Source organism: Lissotriton helveticus, chromosome 6 (genome assembly GCF_964261635.1).
Source record: "Lissotriton helveticus chromosome 6, aLisHel1.1, whole genome shotgun sequence".
NCBI classification, from domain to species: domain Eukaryota; kingdom Metazoa; phylum Chordata; class Amphibia; order Caudata; family Salamandridae; genus Lissotriton; species Lissotriton helveticus.
The window spans coordinates 1,607,150,597-1,607,178,576 of NC_136067.1; positions in this window are offsets into that span (position 1 = coordinate 1,607,150,597).

A 27,980-nucleotide genomic window follows, 5' to 3' on the forward strand; every position below is an offset into this window, starting at 1 on the left:
AATAAGCCAATGGGCTTGTGTTACTTTCACTGAATCAGTGCTGAGGAGGCTCTCTTAGCTCTCAAAGTACTGATTATAACAGTTTGAGTATTGTTGGAAAGGGGAGAATCTCGCCTTTTTTAAAGGTACCTCTGCCCAGTGCATTCCTGCTTGGGGATTGCCGCAAGAGAGCTATCCCCAAGCAGGGATCCACCCACTAGCCACTAGGGATGGGGGAACTACCTCTTGGGCAAGGGCGTGTGCTCCCCATGGGATATCTTTTAATTTCAGTCTGGGGGCGGCCCTGAATGGGCATGGTCATGCCCCCACCTAAGAAATAAAAAGTTAAACAGTGTTTCTGCCTCCCACCAGTAGGCACCTGGGATTTATTTTAAATAGAAAATAGAGGGGTGGGAGCTGCCTAGAAAGGGCATGTCAATGCCACACCCCTAATATTATGGTGAACAGTCTTTCTACCCCCAGGGAGACAAATGGGGGCACTTGCCCCCGATCTACATGGGGGGGGGGGCAGATGGCCCACTAGGCACCAGGGATTTATTTTAAATTACAAATAGAGGCATGGGGACTGCCTAGAATGGGCGTAGCCATGCCCCTACCCCTACCCCTAATAAAATGGTGAACATCCTTTCTGCCCCCATGGCGATCAATGGGGGCACTTGCCCATGATATGTCCTGTTGGGCAAAATGATCACTTGGCACCAGGGATTGAATTTTAAATTAAAATAGAGGGATGGGGGCTGCCCAGAATGGGCATGGCCATGTCACCATCCAAGAAATAAAAAGTTGAATAGCCTTTCCGCCCACCCCAGGGGACTGATGGGGTCAATCCCCCCAATCTCCCCCTGGGAGGAAAAAGCACACTAGGAATTTATTTTTAAATTAAAACTAGGTGGGTGGGGCTGCCCAGAAAGGGCATGGCCATGCCCATACCCCAAAGATGAGGCTGAACAGTCTCTCTGCTCCCCCAGAGATGCAAATGAGGGCACTTGTCCCCGATCTGTCTGGGGGGGGGGCAGTAGGCCCACTGGCATCAGGGATTGATTATAAAATAAAATTAGAGGCATGGGGCTGCCCAGAATGGACATGGTCTTGCCCCACCTCTAATAAAAGGGTGAACAGTCTTTCTGCCCCCCCCCCTTTCAGGGGAAGATGGGAGAAATTGCGCCAGATCAACCCCTGTGGGCCAGACAGATCACTAGGCACCAGGCATTTATTTTGAAATTAAAAAATAGAGGTTTGGGAGTTGCCCAGAATATGCATATCCATTCCCCCCGAATAAAAGGGGAACGTCTTTCTTCCCCCTCTTAGGGTAGATGAGTTCAAAACCACCGATCTGCTGCTCAGTGGGGCGAGAAAGCCCTCAATAAGTTATTTAAAAAAAATATAGGGGTGGGGGATGCCCACATGGGCATAGCCATGCCACCACCTCAACTAAAGGGGGCAACTGTCTTTCTGCCCCGGGGGCATATTGGGGTAATTACCCCCAAACTGCCCCCTCAGCGGAGTAGAAAGGCCCCTATATGCCAGCAATATATATTTTTTATAAAATAATGGGGTGGGTCTTTCCCATTGTAACATCAGGCCCCACCCCTTAAGCTTCACCAGTCTTTCTGCTCCCCTGTGGACTAAGGCATCCTATCCAATTGGCAAGCAAGAGAACAATTGATTCTTTTGGGTGCTATTTTTACATATGTGCAAGGAGAGTTTGGCTTACTCCCAATATCATTCCACTTGCAATGGTGAACAGCTACACTTTTTGGGCTTGTGTAGGCTGCCACCTGAAAAAACCTACCAGACCCAGACAGTTCTGAAAACTAGACATCAGGGGGAGTCCAGAGTGGTGTGCTTTGCATGCATCCCACACCATTTTCCAACTACAATGCCCTGCAATCCTCAAAAGTTGACTAAAACGACACATTTTTGTCATATTTCCTGTCGTGGGCATTAGGCATACCCACACAAATGAGGTACCAATTTTATTAGAAAACTTAGGGGAATGCTGGGTGGAAGGAAGTTTGTGGTTCCATGCAGATTTCAGAACTTTCCATCACAGAAATGTAATAGTGTTTTTTAGTAAAGGTTTGAGGTTTACAAGGGAGTCTGAGAAAAACAAACTAGTGAGAGCCACACAAGTGATCCCATCATTGATTTCCTTACATGACAAGTTTTAAGAAATGTACAGGAATGCGAGATTTCCCTCGGTGTTGACTGAGCAAAGGCCTAAAATCCACAGCTGCCCACTTTGCAAAAAATATGTGTATTATTTTGAGGGGAAAAATGTGATGAATCCATGTTGCATTTTGAACCATTTCCTGTGTCACAAGTAGTAGACCTACCTGCACAAGTGAGGTAGCATTCTTAGCAAAAGACAAGTGGGAGCATAGAATAGTAAGATATTTGTTATTACTGATTGGAGTTTGCTGTATTTGTGCCTTCCAAATGTAAGCCAGTTCATATGAAAGAAGACATTTTGAAAAAATACCCTCTAAATCATATGCCCCTATGGGTACCCACAAATTCAGAGATGTGCAAATAGCTATGGCTCCTAAATCTCATACCTTCCCATTTCAGAAATAAATAGGTCACCTTGATACCTATTTTTTATTCTACAAATTTCAACCACATGAATTGGGCTATCCTCAGTACACAATGAAAGTCATCATAGGGTGCAGGTCAGCTGCTGGCTCTGGGTACCTCAGTTTCTTAGAGAATCTACAAATCCTGTATATAAACATAATGGTACATTGCTTCTGTAAATTGCCCATTGTGACAAAAAGTTCCAGATGAAAACATTGTCACACATGGCCGGTTTTCCTACTCGTTTTTAATATTTCAACACTTAGGGCCATTTTTATGACCCGGATTGCATCACTCTTGCACCAAGCACAGTGATACCAGAGTAACGCAAATGTAAAGTCATATTTTTAAAGCCATGCAAAGCCACTTTGTGTGGCCTAAAAAATATGGAGTAAGTCAACGCAGAGCAAATCGTTGCCTTCACTTTGCGCAAGAGAGTCATTCCATTGGTGTTGTGTGGGTGTTTCCATGCAACTCTCATGGTTTTTTTACGAATTCCCAGATTTACTAAACCTGGGAATGTGCCAAAAGGATATGCCTCAACAGGTGAGGTGAAACAAGGAGAAATATCTTTATTTTTCCTCATTTTTATATCTTTCTATGTGTGCTGCATTCTCCCTACAACCCAGGAACACTTGCAATATGGTTCAAGGGTCCCTGTGTTGGCGCTAGGCTGCCAAAGTGACACCAGGGGGGAAGAACAGGAATGCACTGTATTGAATAAATATGGAGCATTCTGATCCTTTCCCTGAGATGCAGGCAGTGCAGCAAGGTGACTTGCTGTGCTGCCCTGCGCCAAAGGGTCATGAGTATGACCTGTAGTTTCTTTGGTAAAACCTTGAGGGATCTACACATATGACCCCTTCATGTATTTGGAAAATTGTCCACTTTTCAGATATATAAAGCATCTTGAAAGCTGGGAAGATGGTGATTGCTTTAGCACAGCAAAAATACATGTTTTTCCAGGGCACTTTTTCCCTATTTTCCCCCCAAAACTCAAAATCTAGCTATATTTTGTCTATTTTCTTGGTACACTCCAGAGGAATCCACAAACCCTGGGTACTCTTAGAATCCCCAGGATGTTGGGAAAGAAGGACATACATTTTTTGTGGATAACTTAGGTAGAAAAAAAGTTATGGAGGCCTAAGCACTAACTGCCACAAGTAACCACAATAGCCAAAAAAGGGCTTTAGCATTGGCGGGTGGGGAAGCCCAGAAGCTACGAATCGCATGAGAATCCATTAAAACATTAGGGGGCTTATTTACAAGCCCATTGCGCCGCCAGTGCGTCATTTTTAACATGGAAAAAAGTGACGCACTGGAAGCGCAAGGGGCTTGTAAATAAGCCCCTCAGTCTTTCTCTTCTAGTTGTTTCTTACCTATAATTAAACTAGTCTCTGGATTTGGCACACGCTGCATGGTTTTCTTAATGTCTGTCTCTGGTTACTGCAGATTGCGCAGTTCAATGAATAATAGTTAAGTACCTTTTAAATAATCAAGTATCTTGCATTTTTGTCCACCAAGTTCTTTTACTAAAGCTCAATCATGATTCTTTTGTCTCAAATTCCTGATTTGCATGAGCGCACGAAGGAGGTAAATATGAAACATACTTAGCTTTCTTTTGTCTCTCTCCAGGAAGCACAAGGTTTATACAGGAAGAAGATTTCCTGGATGTGCAGGTATACTGGGTTGGCAGGAGAAGCACGGGTGAGGACTTCACTGGAACTACGATTGCCTAGCAAAAGCTGTGGTCCAAAGGAGTGGCATTTATACCCTCCTGAAATCAAAGATGGCTGCCATCATCACATAGCTGTTATCAGAACTTTCTGGCCCTCCGGAGTATTCCAGATAGATTGCAATGTGCTTTCAAAGTCTTTGAAAGATTGCTATAAGTGATTAGTTGACAACCTTGTTTCCTTTTACCAACAGTCTTAAACTATGTCTGTACGCTATAGTTCTATTACATTTTAACAATTGGGACTCCCCCCTGCCTTCAAAACTTCAGGAACCATTATTTTTTGCATCTCCATGCATACACTCAAATTGACCAACCTTGGGATGTTCTGTGAAACACATGACTCTACACTGGGTGGCCATGGCAGTGAGTGATTACATCGATTCTCTGCTTCCATGGGCCACAACCCCAATGCTTCACTGTCACACGCTGCTCCAGGGTGACATCCCTCTCTCCTCACCACAACCCTACCTGGCATATGGGGTCACAATACTGCACAGGTCCATGGCCTGCTTCTTGTCTCACTGATGCACTAGGGTGATAGCCCTTAATCTTCACTGCTGCCCCCACCTGGCTTACAGGGAGAGCGAACAGTGGCACCCAGTCAGACGACACTATTGGTGCAACGGTCCTCAAACTTGACTGCGGCCCCCACTTGGCATACGGGGTCAAGAATAGCAGCACTCGGGCAGACTGCCTGATTGGTGCAACAGTCCTCAACTCTCCATCAGGAATAAAATCACCAAATAAATTCATCATAGGAACCTCTGCTCTAGAGTGGCACCGCGCCTCAAAATCCTAAGATACAAGAAAAAAGGATATGGCTGGCACATCCTTCTCTGTTCAAGCAGCCAAAATATGAAACTCTTTACCCTCAAACATAAGATCCACTGACAACCACCGTATCTTCAGAAAACTCCTCAAGAATAGGCTCTTCCCCACATAAGCACCATATGCAAACAGAAATATACAGGATATCCCTCTGTATATAAGCCTTTAATTGTACTATAGATATGTACCTATATATGTGTATTGATTTGTATTAACATATAGAAAAATTATGTTAAAAAAATTATTATAATTTTTTAAGTACAACGCTTCAAAACCAGAGTTTATCGATTACTTCGTTAATCTACTTATACTTACTTCCTTTATGCATCTATATACCTTCCATGTACTTGGATCTATATATTTATTATTTTCCTACAAAAAATATATTATAAGCACTACCCTATTTCTCACCCTATACCTCTATCAATATCTTTAATCTACATATACTTACTCCTTGTATGCACCTATAAACTTTCCATGTACTTATGGATCTATATATTTATCACTGTCTTTTAATTCCTCCTATCCAAAGCACTACCCTATTTTTACCCTATAACTCTCTGACTCATCTCAAACATCTTTCTACTACTCTTTCCAATGCACTAGCCTATTTCTCACCTATACTTCTATCAATATATCCACTACCTCCACTCACACATTCATCCCATACCACTACTATGATCCCCAAAATAGCCCTTCCTAGACTCTTCCCTAGTCTACCCCATCTTGCTCCACCTGAAACCTCTTTTACTATCCCCCAAAACGAGCCTTTCTAAACTCTTTCCTCTGACTCTTCCCTTCCACATCCCTTTTCACTCAGCCAAACCTTCCCACTACTGCTATGACCTCCCAAAAAAATCTAAAGCCTTCACTCTTTTATCCCTCCACTATACTTTTCAATCGAAACAACAGACTAACATGTTCACTTCTCACATTTCATATTTCACTATACTAATTCACCACTAATCCTTTATAGGTTCCGGAGTAGCGTGCTACTCGCCGAAAAACTGCTTCAACACCCCATTAGGGGTAACCCGCAATATTATATATATAAATATTATGAATATGATTCATATCTTGATCAAATACGCAGAATCTGACCGCGATGCACTTCTAGTGGAAATAGATCGGATCAACACTCTCTTGGATGCTACTGGGGAGACTGAGTTCATCACTAAAAGAAAGGCTTAAATTGAAATATGCATCAAAAAGTTAGAGGAAACGATAAAAGAGCGTAAAATATTCAAGTTCGCTCGCGATAAAAATGACTATGCCACAGGCAAAATCTTTACGTTTGCCCGGAAGTACGATAATTATAAACGTAAGGCACTTACCAACAATAGCAAACAAACCCCAAATCAAACAGCGGGGCCAAGCGGAATGTCCTCTATGGAAGATGAAATTGATGCAGTGTCTCTGAATTCATTAACATCAAACAGTGACTCATATGACAATAGACCGGGAAGTCCACCACCGGGTCTAGCAGGTTTAGCCAACTTTTCATTGATAGATGAACTAACTTTTGTCAGCGAGGACCGGAGGTACGCCCTGCGCCCCTGCAAACCTCAGTCCAAGCAAGGAAATCCAGCAGCCAATGTAGGCGCTCAAGGAAACGCAAATACAAAAAAAATTCTACTCAAGGCAAGGCAAAAAAGGCTTGGAGAAAGTAACGTCGGCTATGGAAAACACAGTTGTGAATCTGACTGACATAACACTTTCTAAAGCGGAAGAGCAACTTCTACCACTAGGGTTAACTTTTTGTCCTAGTAACAGATTCTCGTATAACCAGACTCGCATTGATCTTTTTAAATGTATTCGAAAAATCAAACTTATCAAGTATTTCCAACTGAATTCTTCATGCAAGAAAGTTTCTTATGATACTCCAGCTGAAGATACGACAACATCTATGCGAGTGAGGGACATCACTGGTCTTCAGAATCTCTACGATCTAGCTTGTGAAGATGATTCACAACCTGCTCCTACAGTCAGTCAGATCATCAGTCTGAATACACCAGCTCCTAGCCCATTTCGCCCTAAGTCAACTTTCCTTCCACTCATGCCCAAGGATGCGGTGGACGTTTTCAGCGACAGGGTCATCATTGAACTTAAGGAACTCAATATAAAAGTTCTGAACAACACCAAGCAAACCGACTATAACAACAGTCAATATCATCGGTTGGACAAAAAATTGCAAAGTAACCGTGATGTGATAATCAAAAATTTGGAAAAAGGGGGTAATACGGTACTATGGTCAGGTCTGATTATGTGGTTGAGGCGGAAAGACATTTGTCCGACTTATCCTGTTATGCCTTATCAACACAATTTGCGATGCATAAGAGTGATGAAATCACACGCAAAAAAATTAACAACTGGCACAGAACGGGCTTACTTTCCAAGGATGAATCCAAATTCTTGAATGTAGAACATCCGATAACTCCCATCCTGTATTTCCTCCCTAAAGTTCATAAGTTGGTTACCCCTGTCCCTGGTCGTCCAATCATTTCTGCCCTAGGGAGCATGAACGAAAACATCTCAAAATATGTGGATTTTTACCTCCAGCCACACATGACAGATTTACCCTCTTATTTGAAGGATACAACTGATTTCTTAGTTAAGATCAAGAATGTTAATTGGTGTTCCAACTATTTATTTTCGGTGATGGACATAGAATCTTTGTATACTTCCATCAATCATCACCATGGTATTAGAGCTGTTAAATAATATCTGAGTAGGCGGGATGTAGTTTTTTGGGGTCACAATGAGATGTTGATTGAAATTATCAGAATTTGTCTCACTTCTAACTTCTTCAGATTTCAGATCAACATCTACCAGCAGTTGCGTGGGGTGGCAATGGGTTCTTGCTTCTCCCCCAGTTATTCATGCTTGCATGTTGACTGGTGGGAGGAGCACGTGCTCAGTGTCACACACCAACACTGGTGGCAATATATTGTCCACTATTGGCATTACATCAATGATGTTTGCATAATCTGGAGAGGGTCTACTGATGACGCTTTGGCATTTGTAAATGACATCAACACTAATGAACTCAATCTTAGATTCACTGCCACCATCAATAACAAGTTGGCTGAGTTCTTAGATGAACAACTTTATGTGGACAATGATGAGCTTAACACCAGGCTCCATCGTAAATCCACAGCGGGCAACTCAATTCATCATGCCCGGAGTGCCCACCCTATTCACACAATTAGCAGCATTCCCTATGGGGAGTTCATCCGTATTCGCCGGATATGTAGTGATAGGGCAACAGCTGATATCTGTTTAGCTGAATCAGTACAGCGATTCCGTAATAGGGGTTATACCGAAGCAAAGTTACTTGATCAGGAAGTTCTATTAGCTCCTAAAGAAACTATTTCCAACACTACCGAATGCTCAGTAAGTTTAATTACCACCTTTTGTGTCCAAGAAAGGACCAACCGCCACATCATCTGTGCGGAGTGGCCTATTATTCTAACTGATTATATCTTGGGACCAATTATGCCTAGTTTACCAGCAATTACATTCAGGAGGGCACCTTCCATGCGTGATGCCCTAGACAGACCTATGCCTGAGGTTTCACCTAAAAAGTCCTTGCTCAGTAAAATGGGATTATTTAAATGCACACCTTGCCGGGCTTGCACTTTTGCGAAAAACAGCACCCACTATACAACAGCTTTCAGTGAGGTTAAAATACCCATTCAAGAATATTTAACTTGCAGGTCGGAGTTTGTTATCTACAAACTGAAGTGCACCTGCAATCTTGAATACATAGGGAGCACTAAACTCCCTGTGTATAAACGCATCTTGCAGCACATAAGGGCCATCGTGAACTCCGACACCAATTATCCGGTGGCGAGACATTTCAGGGCCATTCACAATAACCAACTGAAGGACCTTGAATATACTGTCCCGGACGGGGTGGGAACCGTGAAAGATTGTTAAGACAGAAAGAATCCCACTTTATATTATCTCTTGATACCAGGGCTCCTAATGGATTAAATCTAACGGAGGATTTACACAACTTCCTCTGAATATAATGCATAAGTTTTCACTGTATCTCTCTAATCCAGCTTCAAGCCATATACAAATGATGAATGAGAACAATTTAGAACATCAAATAGATGACTGATTTTTGGCTTGATTTATTGGGGGATTTCGCTTCATTACACAACAGTGTTTCCACTCTATATTAATATGTCAATATTTAATTGTATATCGATTGAGGTTTTTGTTCTCCATGTTCTTCTTTTTTCAATGATTAGCTGAGATATGTTTAAGTAATGCTCTATAGTTATAATCATGTTGCTACTTATTATGAAACGTGTTTTGTTCTTTTTTCAGTTGCCTCATAAACTGCATACACATATTGAAATTTTTGTATATCTGCACTATTTGTAGACCATAAGAATCATTTAACTGTATAGCACGTATGCCCTTTTTTGGATAACATCTATGCCGCTTTTGGGAAATTAGTCATGTAGACTTGGTTTTCTATGGTCGAGAAATTTCACTAACCACATTTATTGAATTGATTAGCAATTGAAATTTGGGAAATGAATTAGGAATTATTTAAAAATGGTTACTTAATCATGAAATTAGCAGCTATTATATGACACTTGTCGTTATTTTATTACAAATGCTGCTAGTTTTAAATGCACTAATCTTCTTCTCAATATTTATTGTTTCGACACTTGTCTGAACTTTATTGCTGTATTTTTTCTGTGTATTTTTTTGTGGTTTTGTGCATAGTATTTGGCCAAACTAGATATTTTTGTGAGTTACCAAGTCTCACACAACATTATGTTGATTATTTATAAGCGGTGTTTTTGGAAAGTCTGTTTTTTATTTTCATCACTTTAGGTGTGTGGTTATTTTTTTGCCTACTTTTGTGTTTACTATAAATTTGCAATGCACTCTGGTGCGCATCATGTGACCAAGCTTCTTAGTGGAGCGAAACGCCTCATGGATTGACATTAGTCTTTGTATTATTTGTGAATACATTTTCACTCTGCTCTTCATTGACAAACTGCTTATCGTGTCCTGATTGCTGGGAATATGTGGAGGCGATTCTCAGGTCTACACCTGATCACCCCCGCCGTTTACTGGCGACCAGGAACATTGGAGATATATATATATAATAAAAAGGGCATTACAGAAACATTGGCAAGTTCTACTTCTGGATGAAACTTTGAAAATGAACTTAACAACGCATCCAAGCATTGCATATCGAAAAACCTCGTCTCTAAGAGATATTTTAACACAAAGCCATCTCGAAATAAGAGAAGAGAACAAACGAACCTGGTTGACTTCTCCAGGGTTCTGGAGATGCTATAAGTGCAAAGCCTGCGAGCATGGCGTGAACATCAAGGAATATAAACTGCAAAGCGGCAAAACATAGAAAATCAAGGACCACATCACGTGTGAATCCAAGTGTGTGGTTTACAGATTACAATGTCCTTGTGACAAGTCTTACATCGGGAGCACGATAAATAAACTGAAATTAAGAATACTTCAACACTTAAGGGCGATTAAAAACAAGGACCCAAGCTACCCGATGGCCACACATTTTGCCAAACACCATCAGAGTAATCCCACCCTACTAAAATATTCAGGGATCAAGTTAAGCAAAATCTCAGAAAGGGGTGGAGATCAAACTCTACAACTGAGAAGACTTGAATCCAGAATGATATTAGGCATGGGAACTGAGGTGCCTTTTGGACACAATCTGGATGCCGAACTGCATGTACACCTATAGATAAAAGATGAGGTAATGTAAACAAGAGACTTATTGCACGTATCAGAGGAGTGTAATTAGTGGACATAATGAGTATGAAAAACTATGTAAATAGATGTGAGGTAAACTGGATACAGCATATCATTCAGAACCCAAACCATAATAGCATTTAAAGTTCCCCCGCCTTTTTGTACAGGATGAACATGAATTAGAATGGGCATACAAGGATAAACATAGAACAAAGGAATGATTGGGATTTGGACTCAGTTGATAAAATGTACTTTACAGTTATCGTTAATGGTCAACCCCCTTGCCCCAAAATATAGAATTGCCATAAAATATAGGATCAACTGAATATGTACATATTTGTGTAATAATGACTGCGATAGCGATTATAAATATGTAAAATATTGTATATATATATCAGTGGAACTTTGACCTGGCTGAGAAATTATGTTGAAAATGAATAAGCCCATAAATGTGAAAATAATAGAGTACTTCACCGAAAAAAGAGAAATATCATGCTATTAGAGAATGATTATAAAATCAGAACTGTACAGAAGGGGATTACAATTGTAAAAATGTAAATATTACAATGTGGTTTGGAAGGTTTTGATTTAACATGAGTACTTTACGAAAAATATAGAAATGTAAAATGGCCACCTGAATGTGCCGGCCGTAAACAATTGTGCAGGGTTGTTGGTCTAGATGACCAAGGAAAGGGAAGAGGGTACTTACACTTAGCACTGTTTTAAAATGAGGTCTAGACTCGAGGACTCTATGGTCCAGTTGAAGGCTAGGAGCCGAAACGCGTAGACCGTCCGTTAATTGATGCACGTTATTTTGCACATGGTGTGTGAATAAAATCTGTGAACTGACCTATTGCTGTGCCGTGACTTCATCTGTGGTAAATCGTGGGTAGAAGAAACAAAGTAATATATATATATATATATATATATATATATATATATTTATATATATATATATATATATTCACTGAAAAAACCATAGGTTTCACACCAGTTATAGTTAGGAATTAGCATTTAAAAAACCTATTAAATTCACTGAAAAAACCATAGGTTTCACACCAGTTATAGTTAGCTGGAAATTTTACTCACATAAAACCATTGAAATTCCCACGTTATAGTTAGTTGGAACTCACTATAACTTGCGCGTGCAATGCACTGCTGATGACGTCACATATTATATCACTCATGACATGGTCAGTGACATCACTCATGACATCACTGATGACACCATCCTTGTGACAGAGTGACAGACCTCCTTTTACTGTAATGTAACCCTTGAAACACATATTCAAAAATAGAAACTAAAATTTTCAAAAAAATTGAGATACCCATACCAGTTACAACAACCAATTCAATAATTCCACCATCTATATACACATCCACTCATTCACCAACAGTTCTATATAGTCACTCATACATATACTCACTCATCATATGTAGTGATACACCTATACATCCTGTTACACACCAACAGTCATCCAAAATATACTCTCACATATACTCACACATGCAGATAAACTATTAAACATCCATTTATTTGCATATACAGCTATACACACACTACCACTTTACTTCTAAGGATACTTACACATACTTATTCTCTTAAACAATCACTTATAGAAACAAATACTAATTTAAACAGGAACTCTTACAATCCCTCACTGTCACATATACTCACTTATATACATCTATATTCACATATACTAGATTAAAACATATGTAGTTACTGATAAAGAAACTAGTGAGACAGTCATTCACTCACTAACACACACATATACACACTCATCCACCCATACAGTCCTGCACATATGCTGTCTTCAAAACACATACAAAGAGAGAGTCAGTCATTCATGCATCTATAACTGGTGTGAAACCTATGGTTTTTTCAGTGAATTTAATAGGTTTTTTTAAATGCTAATTCCTAACTATAACTGGTGTGAAACCTATGTTTTTTTCAGTGAATTTCATAGGTTTTTTAATAGCAAATCTCTATAGGTATGAAAAGTAATATTTTTTATAACGAATTATATAATTATGTTATAGTTTTTTGGGTTTTTTTGCCCCGGATCGCTCCCGGGGCGCGTACCAGAGCGCTCACCGGTAAGCGCAGTGTTACGGCATGCCCCGGGGCGCATACCGGTGAGCGCCCTGTTAGCGCTATTTCCGTGAACGAAAACAACATCGTGAGGTATCGCGTAGCCGCGTGATGCGTCATATGATGCACTGCGTAAGCGCACCCGGAAGCACGCGAGCGCATACGATCCCGCAACGTCCTGACACGCTTACGCTACGCGCCCCCGGGCGTGCCCCGGCGCGCATAGCGTAAGCGCGTCGGGTCAGGTGACCTCAAAATAACACTTTTGATTGGTTCAGAACAGTTTTGGTTTCCAAATGATGAGAAAGCCCAGGTCATGAGACCTGAAAATAACACTTTTGATTGGTTCACAAGAGTTTTATTTTCCAAATGATGAAAGACCCCTCCTTTTTCCTCATTCTCACTTTGTTGTTTGAGTGAAGAAGACCTGCATTCATTCTGTGAGAAATGGCTTCACTAGTAGCAGCTGCAGGTGCATCTGCACCACCACCACCTCCACCACCACCACAAGGACCACCACAAGACTACATTGGTGGTCAAGAAGAAGTGGAGGACGAAGAGGAGGAGGAGCACAGGAACTTTCTGCCTGAGGACAATCCCACATACAGACCCAAGGAACATTTTATTTGGGAATATTACAAGTTACCAAGCGGTGCAAAAAAAGTGAATGCAGCTAAGGTGACTTGCCTTATCTGTGGCGCAGAACTGTCAAGAGGGAACCCAAAGAAGAAGTACTCTTTTGGGAACCACACTATGATTAGACATATGCAGAGGAAGCACCCGAACAATTATTCGGGAGCAGAGGTCAGGGAACTGACCAGGAACCCTCCCCATCCTTCTTCTTCAAGCGCCTCCAATCAACCCACTCCATCGGTGCAGAGGCTAGGGAGATGGTCCCTAATGTACAAATCAAGTTTGCAAAATTTAAATTTGTTTGCATATATTGCAACAAAACAATTTCATATGGTGAGCAAAGCATCACTTTACTCAATCGAGCTGCAGACAACCATCACTGCAGCAAGCAACCTTAATTTTTTTCTATTTTTTTTTTGCTCCAGTTGAGCTGTTTGCAATTCCCTGTGTATTGTTTGACCCCAGAAAAACTACAAAAAAATATAAAATTGTTCAGAAAAGCCCAAAAAAATAAAAAATGTTAAAAAAAACAATAAAAAAATATAAAACAACAAAAATAAAATAAACAGTTCTTTTTAGAACTACCTCTAATTTATAAAAAAATGCTACTTTTAAAAAAAACTCTGTCATTCTTTTTTCCCCATGGTACGCTCCCCGGTACGCTCCCCGGTGCGCGTACCGGGCGCTCCCCCCGCGAAAATCGGAAAAAAATGAAAAAAAAATTCGGCCCCGTGAAACCCTTTTATGGCCCCCACATCAAACCTATGGGATCAGGGGGGGTCTACCCTGCCCCCTTTTGGTCATTTCCCCCTTTGTTTTTGCCACCTCTTGTCTCTCGATCCTACCGAGACACAAGATGGCGGCCGCTCCGGACTGTTTGGAATGTTGACAGACACCTGAGAGCCCATCAGCTTTCCGCTCGCGTACTCGCGTAGCGCGCTGGAAGTTTTACGTCACATATTACATCACTCATGGTCAGTGACATCACTCATGACATCACTGATGACACCATCCAGTGAATGTGTGTCTTTCTGAAAAATAAATATGTGTTATATATGTATATTTAAAAGTTGATGGAAGAATAAATGTTTACATAAGTGTTTACATGGATTTAAAAAAAAAAAATTCATTGGTTAACTGGTTTATTAAGTGTATCTTAGTGAATACATATATTAGTGAGTAATGTTTAAATATTTAAATATATGTATTAGTGTTTCACTTTGTGTATAAGTGGCTGCATGGGTTGGTGAGTAGCTACATGTGTATGTATATGGGTTATTAGATGTTTTTCTTAGTATCAGTATGAGTGTTTGTATGGTTTGGTGGGGGTATTACTTAGCACATAGATGCATGAATGACTGACTCTCTCTTTGTATGTGTTTTGAAGACAGCATATGTGCAGAACTGTATGGCTGGATGAGTGTTTATATATGTGTGTTGGTGAGTGAATGACTGTCTCGCTAATGTCTTTATCAGTAACTACATATGTTTTAATCTAGTATATGTGAATATTGATGTATATAAGTGAGTATATGTGAGAGTAAGAGATTGTAAGAGTTTCAGTTTAAATAAGTATGTGTTTCTATAAGTGATTGTTTAAGAGAATAAATATGTGTAAATTACCTTAGAAGTAAGATGGTAGTGTGTGTATAGCTGTATATGCAAATAAATGGATGTTCAATAGTTTATTTGCCTGTGTGAGTATGTGTGAGAGTATCTTTTGGATGACTGTCGGTGTGTAACAGGATGTATAGGTGTATCACTACATATGATGAGTGAGTATATGTATGAGTGACTATATAGAACTGTTGGTGAATGAGTGGATGTGTATATAGATGGTGGAATTATTGAATTGGTTGTTGTAAGTGGTATCCCCATTTTTTTGAAAATTTTTGTTTCTATTTTTGAATATGTGTTTCAAGGGTTACATTACAGTGAAAGGAGGTCTGTCACTCTGTCACAAGGATGGTGTCATCAGTGATGTCATGAGTGATGTCACTGACCATGTCATGAGTGATGTAATATGTGACGTCATCAGCAGTGCATTGCACGCGCAAGTTATAGTGAGTCCAACTAACTATAACGTGGGAATTTCAATGGTTTTATGCGAGTAAAACTTCCAGCTAACTATAACTGGTGTAAAACCTATGGTTTTTTCAGTGCATTTAATAGGTTTTTTAAATGCTAATTACTAACTATAACTGGTGTGAAACCTATGTTTTTTTTCAGTGAATTTCAATGGTTTTTTAATAGCAAATCTTTATAGGTATAAAAAATAATAAATTTTAAAACAAATTTTATATTGTATAATTATGTCAATTTTTTTTTAATTTTTAACTTGGGCGCGCCCTGGGGCGTGTACCGGGCAGCGTCCCGTTAGAGCAATTCTTGCGAACGAAACAACATTTCGCGTAGACGCGTGACGCGTGATGCGTCATATGACGCACAGTGTAAGCGCACCCGGAAGCACGCGTGCGCATCCGATCGCGGCGCGCCCTGGGGCGCGTACCGGGGAGCGCCCCGTTAGCGCTATTCTCGCGAACGAAAACAACATCGTGACGTATCGCGTAGACGCGTGATGCGTCATATGACGCACAGCGTAAGCGCACCTGGAAGCACGGGTGTGCATACGATCGCGGAACGTCTCGACGTGCTTACGCCACGCGCCCTGGAGCGCGACTACGGGCGCGCCCCGGGGCACGTAGCGTAAGCGCGTCGGGTCATGTGACCAGAAAATAACACTTTCTATTGGTGCAGAACAGTTTTGGTTTCCAAATGAGTAAAGCCTGGGTCTTGTGATCTGAAAATAACACTTCTGATTGGTTCAGGACAGTTGTTTTTCCCAAATGAGTAAAGCCTAGGTCTTGTGACCTGAAAATAACACTTCTGATTGGTTCAGGACAGTTTTTTTCCCCAAATGATGAAAAACCCCACCTTTCTTCCTTATTCTGACTTTGTCCTTTGACTGAGGAAGACCTGTTTCATCTATAGAGACAATTCTTTTGTACTTTGAAATGGCTACTGTAGCAGCAACAGCTGGAGCATCTGCACCACCACCACCACCACCATCACCAAGAGGACCACCGCAACAATACATTGCTGGTGAAGAAGAGGAGGAGGAGGAAGAGGAGGAAGAGGAGGAGGAGGAGGGTAGAAGATGGCTGCATGAACAAAATACCCCATACAAGTCAAAAGAACACATTGTATGGGAATTTTTTTCACTTCCAGAGGGCAAGAAAAAAGTGAATGCCTCCAAGGTAACTTGCCTAATCTGTGGCGAACAACTCTCAAGGGGCAATCTAGTCAAAAAAATATTCATTTGGTAATAATACCATGATTCGACATATGACCCGGAAGCATCCCAACAACTATTCTCAAGCAGAGATCAGGGACCTGGCCAGTCACCTCCCCCAGTGTTCAAGGACCAGCTCTAAAAGAAAGCAACCCACTCCATCGGGACCAGATACAACGGAGACGATGCCTTGTATTCAGCCACGATTTGCAGATTTTAGAATCACATGTATTGCATGTGGCAAGCTCATCGCCTATGGTGAACAGAGCATGAAGCTCGTCGTCCTTGCTGGTGACAATCACAAATGCCCCAAAAAACAGTAATTTTTTCCGTTTCTTGTTTTTTGCTCCTGATGAGCCATTTACAATTCCCTGTTTTTTATTTCTCCCCATAAAAAATACAAAAAAAATATAAAACTGTTTTGAAAAGCCAAAAAAGTACAAAATGTTCATAAAACATTAAAAAATATATAAAACAACAAAAAGAAGAAAAAAAACAGTTATTTTTAGAACTACCTTTCATTTATAAAATAAACCTATATTTTTAATGAATCACTGTCAATTTTCTTTTCTTAGGGTACGCGTACCGGGGCGCGCCCCCCCAAAAAATAGAAAAAAAAATTTAATGAAGGAGTTACCATGAGGGAATAACACAAAGAGAGTAATGTTAAGAGAAAGAGAGCTACGGGATGAACACAGAGGGATTGTTTATTACATAGTAAAAAACCAGAGAAGGTGTAATAGGGTGAAAGTGAGAAAAGTAAAATGACTAAAGGAGCGAAAGAAGGGAAAAGAGAGAGGAAGAAGACTAAAGTAGAGATAGTGGGAGAATGTGAGTGGGTGTTGAAAGAAAAAGAAAGGACAGTAAAAAATTGAGAATGAGGGGTAGTGGCGTAACCGGGATAAATGAAGAACGGTGAGTGAGGGTAAGAAAAGACCAGTTAGTGTAAGTAAAGAGGGGTGAAAGAGGGTGAAAAATTGAATTAGGATAAGACATGGGGAGTGACAAAGAAAAAGGACAAAGAGAGTAAAGAAAACAGTACCTGAATGGATTTGAGTGAAACAGCAAAGAAAGATAAGTAATGCAGGGTGTGTGACTTATAGGGAGTCAGTGGCTGTAGGTCGGGGTGTGGGTGTGTAAGGTGTGTCTGTGGGTGTGGGTGTGTGGGGTGTTTTGGTGTGGGTGGAGGTGAGGGTGTGTGAAGTATGTGTGAGGAGTGTATGAGTGTGGGGTGTATATGTGTGCGATGTATGTGTGTGTATGGAATGTGTGTGTGTATGTGAAGAGTGTGTGTGGGGGGATTTTTTGTGTGTATGAGGTGTATGTGTGGTGTGTGTGTGGGGTGTATGTTAGAGGTGTGTGTATGTGTTGAGAAGGGGACGACGTGTGTGTGTAGGAGTTAGATAAATAATTAAGAAAAACAAAATGAGTGAAGAAGCAAAGGAAGGGAACAGAGGGTAAGTGAAGTAAAGAATAGGGATTGAAAGAAGTTGAATATGAGAGGGGAAATAGGGAAATTGGAGTAAACATGGAGAGTAAGAATAAGTGTGGTAATTATATAATATAAATATATATTTAAAAATATAAATAAAAAAGCACCGGGAAGCGCTCCCAAAATTTTTTACAACCTAATTTACATAAAAACCACTGGAGACACTTTCACCAAATATAGAATAGGCCTTACTACATACCAGTCCCTACCATTTTCCTAAATTTGCTGGAATTCCATTGAGCCATTTAGCCTGTAGACCTCTCTAAATATCCTGAGGTGAATTACTTGACAAAAACACATCTGAAGTGTTAGAATTTACAACCAATGAAAATGTTACTTTCATTTTCTACTATTATTCCATGACATTTGATTGGTTATGTACATGAATGTATATAAACAAAGAGAGGGAAACACAGCCATTTTGACTACTACTTCCTGAAGTACATTTCAAAAGCATTTCCACTGAGATAGTTATGGATGGAGTTAGGCTTGTCTTGTATAATTATGAATTTACTTAGGCTTCATGATATACACTTTTTTATATTTCTACTTCCAGCCTGATACCATACACTGCCCAAAGATAACTTCACTGTTAAAAAACTCAAAACTACCTGTATGAACTTAAACCCAACAGTGCCCTATCTCTACTGATATATTTATTTTTTATGCAAATTACAGCAAGAAAATGGAAGGACAGAAAAATATTTCCTTTGAAATTGTACTGGAGAGCAACAATGAACAAGTTATTGAACCCAATGAAGACTTAGAATTCATGGATCAATCACTGGACTATAAATTAGTTCAATGTGTGGAAGCGGTAGATTTGCTAATTCAAAATGAGGACATTTCCGACAATCTGTTAATGGAAGTTATGTTAAATTTGGAAAAAGAATCTGATTTTTTTTTTTATATTTAATAATTCTAAACTTGTTTCAGACATTATTCATTTTCATAAGTAATTCATAAACTAGTACCAAATTGATTATAATTTAACGTCAGATTTATAGCATACAGTGCAACTTTTTTATGTTACATAGTAATTTTGCTCATAGATACTTCCTTTCTCCCAATATATTATCTCCAATGTCTATTTGACATCTCTTTTTCATCTCCTGCCTCCATGTTGTTTCTGCTTTCCTGACAGACTATGATGTGGATTCCATATAGCACAATAACTTCTGTAACAACATGCATGATATCTACAGAGGAAACGGTGTACATTAAATTTAAGACTCAGCATTGGTACCTACATGTTGGTACCTAAAACACCCAAACAACACAACAACTCTATGCAGAGCTACCCTACCTCTAATCACTTTAAATTATTATTTTCCTGTTTCCCATTGTACGCTCCCCGGTACGCTCCCCGGTGCGCGTACCGGGTGCTCCCCCCGCGAAAACCGAAAAAAATTAAATTTAGTTTTTTTTTACCCGAGGGACCCTTTTATGGCCCCCACATCAAACCTAGGGGGTCAGGGGGGGTCTACCCTGCCCCCTTTTGGTTATTTCCCCCTTTGTTTTTACCACCTCTTGTGTCTCAATCCTACCGAGACACAAGATGGCGGCCGCTCCGGACTGTTTCGAATGTTTACAGACACCCGAGAGCCAATCAGCTTTCCGTGCACAAGTCGCGTGGCGCGCCCGGAGCGCTCCCCGGTGCGCGTACCGGGGCGCGGCTATAGATATATACATTTTTTTTAACCTAAATTACTCAAAATCCTCTGGAGCACATATCTTGAGACATAGCAAAGGCACATCGGGCTACCAGTCCCTACAATTTTGCCAAGTTTGGTGAAAATTCATTCAGCCGTTCGAGCTAAAAGTGCGACCGACCGCCCTATGGAAATTAACATGGGGAAAACACGTTTTGGGACCCCCCTTTTATCTCGGCCCCCGCTTGACGAATCCCCCCAAACTTTCAGGGAAGGACCGGAGCGCCGCGAAGCAAAGTTGCTGAAAATTTCAGGTAGATTCCTCCACCGGCGCCAAAGTTATTCCAAATAGAATGTTACGATTTCCCTATGGAAATCAATCCCAACTATAACTACCTACTGGCGACCGCCAGTAGGTAATATATATGTATATATATATATATTACCTACTGGCGGTCGCCAGTAGGTATATATAGTTAGGATTTTTTCTCAATGGGTTTTTTGAAAATTCTATGTCTAATAACTTTGGCGTTTGTGGACGGAATTGGCTGAAATTTTCAGGAAAATGGCACATTTTGTTCCTGAGCAGCCCTTGAAAATTTGGGGGGGGTTCGTCCAGTGGGGGCCGAGAAAAAAGGGGGGTCCCAAAACGTGTTTTTAACATTGAGTTTTCCATAGGGCGGTTGGCCTCACTTTTAGCCCGAACGGCTGAATGGATTTGCACGAAACTTGGCAAAATTGTAGGGACTGGTAGCCCGATGTGCCTTTTGTAGGTTTCAATATATGTGCTCCAGTGGATTTTGAGAAATTAACGTTTAAAAAAAGATATATATCTGTAACAGCGGACCGGTTAGCGCTCTGGTTCGCGGACTTTTCGCGCAACGGAGCTTTGTGAAGCGAAGCTGATTGGTTCTCCGGCGTCTGTCAACATTCCAAACAGTCCGTAGCGGCCGCCATCTTGTCTCTCGGTAGGATCGAGAGACAAGAGGAGGTCAAAACAAAGGGGGAAATAACTATAAGGGGGCATAGTAGATCCTCGCTGACCCCCTAGGTTTGATGTGGAGGTTTTAAAAGGGCCCCGCGGGGCAAAAAAAAATAATAAAAATAATAATTGAACGGCTGAATGGATTTGCACGAAACTTGGCAAAATATTAGGGACTGGTAGCCCGATGTGCCTTTGCTAGGTCTCAATATATGTGCTCCAGTGGATTTTGAGAAATTAACGTTCAAAAAAAGATATATATCTGTAACAGCGCTCCGCTTCGCGTAACGGAGGTTTGCGAAGCTGATTGGTCATTCTGTCACTGGGCTATAGTTGGGCTACATCTGGCTGATATTTGGGCTACATTTGTTTTTTTGTGTGTCTGGCGGCCATCTTTGGGCTACATTGGGCTACATTGGGCTTCATTGGGCTACATTCGGCTAATTAGCAAATAGCTCATCGCAAACTAGGAATGGTAAAGAATCGCTATTTATTCCTTAAAGTTCGCTATTTAGGAAATGCAAATAACTTTGATGATACATATGGCGGTTCATCTCTAACAAGATAAGAAGCATAGGGATAGATTTATGATGACTGGCGCATCACCAGGGATGTGTTAGTCATTCTGTGCCGCTGTTCCGTCACCTATGGTGTGCTGCATTTACAATGCGGCGCATCATGGGGCAAAAACAGCACAGATGCGTGATGTATCTGTGCCGTAAAGGTGGCGCATTGCTGGAGTTGTATCGCAAGTGTGATGAAGCTCCAGCAAGGGTCGGGGGTGCCCCTGTCGCAGGGTTTCTGTTCTCACACAGAACTGTGGACAGAGGATTGGAACCTCGGCGAATTAGGGTGTCCCAAAACTCACGTTAGTAATCAAATACTATTTAGCAAGCTAGGTACAGTGTCACATTGGATATAACAAACTCTCAATGTTTAGACAATCCAGAATATGAACTTATAGTACCTCAGGATACGTGGAACTCATGAACAGTCGGTCGTTATATATTTCTTAGAAACCAGAACATGGAGTTAAGAAGAACACATGTGTATTTGAAATGTTTATTTACTAATGCCGTCTTCTCAGGCGTAGTACCTTAGATAATAAAAGTACACATATTATCAGTAGCAAAATTACCAGCATAGTTACTAGTACATAAAAAGTGAATGGTGATAGTATGTTAACATGCTGTAAATGAATAAGAGTTAGCAACACTTATAAGCAGCCGCGGGCCGTGGAGGGAGTTACGGTGAGGCAGGGAGGCGGGGAGGGGGAGAAGCAGGGTGGAGAATACAAGTACACATATTATCAGTAGCAAAATTACCAGCATAGTTACTAGTACATAAAAAGCGAATGGTGACAGTATGTTAACATGCTGTAAATGAATAAGAGTTAGCAACACTTATAAGCAGCCGCGGGCCGTGGAGGGAGTTACGGTGGGGCAGGGAGGCGGGGAGGGGGAGGGGCAAGGTAGAGAGGGCTCCACCCTGCTTCTCCCCCTCCCCGCCTCCCTGCCCCATCGTAACTCCCTCCACGGCCCGCGGCTGCTTATATCTCACCCTCCCTAATACACATATTATATTATTTGCTAAGAAGGTCTCTTTGTGTTGGTTTAGGGCGTGTCCATACTTTAGTGTCTTAGATTTGAAGGAATCACATCAGCATACACCAGCTCTCTCTTCATGTGAACCGCATCAACTGTTGTGTATGTGTGTTCAGCAAAGCAATATAAAACCTGCCTCATGCCCAGAATTGGCAGAAGTTGCACTTATGTTATGAGTATGAAGTCGTGGAGATCAGACCTCATAACAATTCTGTATCGTGTTGTTCTTGAAACTTTAGCACTCGCTGTACAGATATAGTTTAACAAGTAAAGCAGATAGTAGACCAATAACATATTATTCTCATGTAAACCACGATGAACTACTAGGTGGAAAGCTAAAGCAACAACTAAGTGTCGTGTGCAGAAGTTGCAAAAAAGGAAAAATGGCGTTTAAACCGGTAATGAGCCCATGCTAACTTAACACGGTGTAAAGATATCCAGGACCTAGATGACACCTCCTCATGATCCGGAAACGAACTGAATAAGATAATAGAAGTGCCATCTCATGAGAGCAGATTGCAAGTTTATATGTGGACGGTCCGCAAGGTAAAGCATTAAAAACTAGGAAAATTCAATGCTAAAGAAAAATAAAACAGCCAAGTACTTTATCGAGTCTTAAGCCAATAGGCAAGGTAAATAATAAAAACTTGACAAATAAGTCAATGAATTGTCAATGAAATGCTAGTACTCAGCATATCAAACATGAAAAAGGTCTATGACATAACTGTGTATGCAAAATAAGCTGCAACAGCCTCCAATAGGAAGTCACCGTCTTCATCCGAAAACAGTTCAGCCATCCAATTTAAAAGCGGAAAAGAACATACGTGCTCTCCCAGCACCGGATCCTCTATCACCATCAGAGGACAGCTCGGTGGGTTTTCAAGAAAGCTGTGTTCCAAGAAAGACTGTGCTGCCGCCAGTAAATTCCAGGGACCAAGTAGTCCATGCATCAATGCCACAGCCATAATCCTTTCGCCAGGACAAATCAACTCGTGAGTAATGATAGGAGTCATCAGCTGATTAAAGTCGACGTCAGGAGAAACCGGTCCGCAGAGACACAAATCAATGGCCCAATCGAAATCACAGGTCAGGCAGTGAAATACAGGCTGGACACAGGTGAAGTAGGAGAACCGAAAAGATAATCCATATGCCGTGCTTAATATCGCCAACGGCATTGTGCCATAATATTCTAGCATGCGATTGCGGAACAGTGTCAGCAGCTGCAGGGTCGGAGGTTGCATAGGAGGGACATCCATATTTAAAAATGTAAAAAAGCACAAGAGCGTCCGCTGGTAATGCAAGTAAAAATGCCAATCCACGAACCAGAGTTCAGAAAATACAATGAAAGGGAGCAGGGATGACTCCAAAGATTTTCTCAAATGAAGTCACGAGACCACTGGTAACAACTTTAAAAAAGTGTGCCAGGGATTTTGTGGAGGATGCGTTAAAGATAGTCGGAAACATGTTGCTGAAATTGAAAGGCAAACCTGTGTACGGGTGTTCGCTATGTGAAGTACGAAAGTTTCACGGGCCGAACTCAAGGCCACCTCTCTCTGAGACAAAAGAGCTCTTATTCTTGTCATGCCGTTGAAACGTGTCCCAAGGTTGGTATTTGTGGCCAGATTGAAAACTCCCTATGTTCATGTGTGGGAGGAAATAGAACATTTCTGCAGCAAATAACCCGTTCACTTACTGTTACGATAAAAGGAATACTTTTAATTAACTCAGAACAATCTTCATTATTGAGCATCAAATAACTACCATTTTCCAACAACTTGAACGTGGGGATGATAGCAGGAACTGGCGTGCCTTGCAACACGCAAGCCATATTTGGTCGGTGTTTGTTGCATGAATCGTGTAACTGTATGTGCCTACACATTAGTGAATGATCTGGCGTCTCAGTGCATTCCTCTCCATTCAGATAAACTTCTTGATCATCTTTGAAACATCTGTATGTGTATGGAAGCGACCAGACCTCATGAACAAAAGCACTACCTAAAGGTTCATAAAGACCTATTGGTATATATTTCATACAATTTGAAAACTTATATAAAGCAAAAGGCAGCGTTATTAAACCGTGGATAAGGCATGTTGCCAAAAAACCCGCAATCCTCTGCTGATGATGTCACTGAGCATGTCATGAATGATGTAATATGTGACATCATCAGTAGTGGATTATGGGTAATAGTATCTCTAGTTTACTCCCCTATAGCTGTCTTTCTTTTAACATAAGTGTGTGTTTCCTTCCCTTATACTTACTGTTTTTGGTTCGCTTCCAGTTCGCGTACCAGCGAGCGAACTAGGAAGCGAACTAAGAGAAATAGAGGTTGGCACAGTTCCAAATATTGTACCAATTTTTTAATAACGGGGAGGTAGTTCTGAAAAGAACTTTTTTTTTTATTTTTCTGAACATTTTTTTACTGTTTTTGAGTTTTTCGGAACAGTTTTATATTTTTTTGGGTTTTTCTTGGAGGGGGCAATGAAAACGATTCATTGTAAAGGGCTCAACAGGAGCAACAAAACAAAAAAAAGAAGTATTTATTATTTTGGGCGTTTCGGACAAACTTGCATATGATAGTCAATAGCTCTGTTGATCAGAGTGATGCTTCTTTCTCCGTAGGAAATGAATCCATCGCAAAATACGCAGGTGTGTTTTACTTCACCAAATCTCATTTGTATATTTGGCACCATCTCCCTGCCCTCTGGTCCCGTTACTTCCGGTACAACAGATCTTCTGGCCATAATAGGGAGATTATCTAGGTCGTTCCGAAACTGTGCAGCACTGTAGTTGTTAGGATGCCACCTAGTCATATGGCGATGCATTGTGTAGTTTCCGAAACTGTATTTTTTGTCGGTCCCTCTGGACAGTCTATCTTGACATATAAGGCAAGTTACGTATCTTGCATTTACTTTTTTCTGACCTTTGGGAATTTTAAAAAATTGCCAAATGAAGTTTTCTTTCCGGTGAGACGTCTTGGGCTGCTCAGGCAAAAACTGCCTCTCTTCGTGCTCGTCCTCCTGTTCCTCTTCTTCTTCTTCTTGTTGAATTACAACTTGAGCAGGTGGTCCACTCTTCCTTGGATGTGGTGGAGGTGGTGGGGAAGCACCAGCTGAAGCTACTAAAGAAGCCATTGCTCAGTGATCACAAAGGGTCTTTCTCTCACAATGATGAAAGTCAGAGTGAGGAAAGAAGGAGGGATTTTCATCATTTGGGAAAAACAAGAGTTCTCAACCAATCAAAAGTGTTCATTTTAGATTATATGACCTAGTCTTACATCATTAGGAAACCAAAAGTGAAATGAACCAATGAAAAGTGTTATTACCAAGTCACATGACTTGCTGTGTTTACGTTAAGCGCTTTGCAGGGCCTCCCGGTTTGCTTCCAGAAACCTGCGCTTTGGCACTCGCTTCGCGTACCAGTTCGCTAACGTAGCACGTCATATGACGTATCACGCGACAACGTGGAACGTCATGCGGACGGGAGGCGTCACGATGTTGTTTTCTAACGCGGCACTTGCGGTAAAGAAACGTTTACCGGCTCGCGGTCTATTTCGCGGCATCAAGGTCAGCTAACGGGAAGCTTCCCGATTCGCGAAGCGGGAACGAAGAAAAAAAAAAATATTTAAAAAAAAAATTATTCATAAACATATAAAATATATTTTTGGATTTAAAGAAGAATACATTTTACAGCTACAGATATTAGCTGTTAAAAAACCAATGAAATTCACAGAAAAAACCATAGGTTATAGACCATATATAGTTAGGAATTAGCATTTACAAAACCTTGAAAATTCACTGAAAAAACCATAGGTTATAGACCATATATAGTTAGGAATTAGCATTTAGAAAACCTTATTTTACTCACACAAAACCATTGAAATTCCATATATAGTTAGTTGCACTAACTATATATCGCGCACCTGCAATCCACTGCTGATGATGTCACATATTACATCATTCATGACATGGTCAGTGACATCACTGATGACATCACTGATGACATCTCAAATGACATCACTGATGACATCACTGATGACAACATCCAGTGACTGTATGCTTCTGTAAAGTTAAAATATGTCTTACATATTGAAGAATGAGTGGATGTATAAGTGTCTGGATGAAGGATTTAGTAGGTGCATGACTGACTGTATAAGTGAGTGATTAAATGTGTCTCACTGAGTGCATGGGTTAGTGACTAAACTGTTTTAAATTGTGCATCATTGTGTCTGTTGTTTTGTAATCTGATGCATGTGTTGATCATTAGCTATATGACTAACTATATGGGTTATTGATTAGTTGCCCAAGTATTTGTATGGGAGACTGAGTGTGTGTGTGGGTGTCTGGGAGGTGTATGACTCTGTGCATAGATGTGTGAGCAGTTGATTCACTAGATGTATGGGTTCAAAAGTGCATGTGGAAACATCTGTATGGGCGGTTGACTGTGTGCATGAGTGTATTGGTGAGTGAATGGATATCTCAGTGCTACATGTCAAAGTAAGTACATATGTAAAACACAGTACATGTGATAGTTGACATATATAAATAACTGTGCATAAGAGCCAGTGAATGTGTGAGTGGCTGTATGGATTATTGTGAACTTGTATCAGGGATTGTATAACAGAGTAAATATGTGTTATTATATGTTCCAATAAGTAAGGTGTGTATAACTATATAGTTGAGGAAATCGAGGTGTGATTGATTCTTTGCAAGACTGACTAGGTGTGTGAGTAACTCCATGGATGAGTGACAGTCTGTGAGTGTCTGTTTACACTGAGTGTATCTAAGGTTATATTAGAGTCTGAAGAGGTTCATTGTATCATCACATGAATGATGTCATCAGTGATGTGATCAGTAATGTCAAATGAGATGTCATCAGTGATGTCATTTGAGATGTCATCAGTGATGTCATCAGTGATGTCACTGACCATGTCATGAATGATGTAATATGTGACATCATCAGCAGTGGATTGCAGGTGCGCGATATATAGTTAGTGCAACTAACTATATATGGAATTTCAATGGTTTTGTGTGAGTAAAATAAGGTTTTCTAAATGCTAATTCCTAACTATATATGGTCTATAACCTATGGTTTTTTCAGTGAATTTTCAAGGTTTTGTAAATGCTAATTCCTAACTATATATGGTCTATAACCTATGGTTTTTTCTGTGAATATATATATATATACATATATATTACCTACTACCGTTATAGTTAGGACCTAGTTTCCAAAGGAAACCCGCAACATTCTATTTGGAATAACTTTGGCGTCGGTTGACGAATCTTCGCGAAATTCTCCAAGAAGATGGGGCGCTCCGCTCCACTCATAT